The following is a 1,780-nucleotide window of genomic DNA, read 5'->3' as shown; positions in this document are numbered from 1 at the left end:
TTAATTATGTACAATACTTGAATTTTTATCCAACAGACAATTCTAGATTGTTCACTCACAATATATGATGAAGTCGCAGCATTGCATTTAATATTAAAAATTGAGGTTCTGGGCCACTTTCACATGGAATGCCCCAGTAGCATAAGAACTCATGAAAATTACAGCAAGAATATTTGGTAGAATAACTTAATGTTACGATTCAGAACAGGTGGACGTTGACACTGCACTTCTAATGTTTTATGGTGTTTGCATTCTGATTTAAATATTAAAGTGGGGTGGATTTCCTGCATATAAAGTTTCAATGCAATAGCATTGGAAAAGGTCAGGTATTTATCCTAACGTACACTTTATGAAAAATTCATACATCCACCACCTGAAATCCAGGCATTCGGTTCTAGGATCCAAATCTGGGTACATGGTTCTCTTGAGTATTTTCAGAACTGGACCCAGATCTGAAAATTGTTGGCCATCCCTAGTATATAGAATGGGTATTATTTATTGCATAACCTGGGTATCTACCAAAATAACAAATCCCAAATTCTTGACTTTTTCTTGGCCCTTTTTTTTTTTACTTTTCTGAACATTAATTTAATCACCCCATACTTAACTATTGTTGGAAATTTTAAAAAATAGGTATTTTTATCGAATGGAAAACCCCTACCACACGGCCTGTTAAGATGAAAACTGAAGCTGTATTTTAACAAGATTATTAATGCAAGTAAAAATTAATGCTTCAGACTTCATCCTGGATGGGGTATGGACACATTACTTTATTGAATATTTTTACAAAACTTCTCGCATACAAGAATGTAATTCTTAAGGAACATATATTAACCACAACTCAATACAATTGTAAATTTCCAAATATTCAATTTTATCAAATCCCAGTACAGGTATATAACAATGCAAATTCACTATAATGTAAAAAATAGCAAAAATTCTTGAGCACAAGCATAATTTCTTGACATTCTTGACTGGTAGACACCCTGATAAAAAAAGATTTATGCATGAAACAGAAAAAGTTGATATAAGAAAAGTTGCAGGTAATAATATGAGTAATCAGATTTTAAAATCCTATGTTACTATTGCGGAGATAGCCAAGTAAATAACCACCATTTTGTTCTTGAGAAGAGTATTGAGGGGGAAGCAGGATGGCATATTGCAGGGACTTTACGGTGGTCTAACATCATGCCAAAAATCAATTTTCCATATTTTTTCCAACATACATAATTTATTAATTACGGAATTGACTGTATGCTAGAGTTGTTTATTTTCTCCATGGGCTTGAAATATGTGATTAATCCTTATTTTACAAAATAATGTTCTAAAATTATACATTTTTTTAAATAGCCTAGAAATGGCTTTTCAACATTATTTCCTCTGTTTAAAAAATTTGCAAAAAATATGTACAAGATATGGAAAACATTTTCATATGAAAAGATTAAACTGACAATAATAATTATATTTTTAAAAAAGGCCCAATGATGAATTGTATCCAAAATAATAGAGCAAAAGCAATTGGGTGCCATTTTCACCTTCATGGGGCCAGGGAGGAGGAAGGAAGTAGGTCAGGTTTCCCCTATTTTTTTTTTCGACATAAAACCTTTGTTGACTGGGCTATTACAAATAAAGCAATTTTTCCTATTTGGAAAGTGAGCTTTGTCATCTTGTATAACTTCTCACAAATGTAACAATCATATGCAAAACTCAATTAGTCACACAACATTTGATATAAAAAAAATTAATGGCTATTATACTGTTCACAAATAAAACACGTATA

This window comes from Lepisma saccharinum, chromosome 1, assembly GCF_977018435.1.
Source record: "Lepisma saccharinum chromosome 1, izLepSacc3.1, whole genome shotgun sequence".
Taxonomy (NCBI): domain Eukaryota; kingdom Metazoa; phylum Arthropoda; class Insecta; order Zygentoma; family Lepismatidae; genus Lepisma; species Lepisma saccharinum.
The sequence above is the reverse complement of the archived record's forward strand: the minus strand, read 5'-3'. Positions refer to the sequence as shown.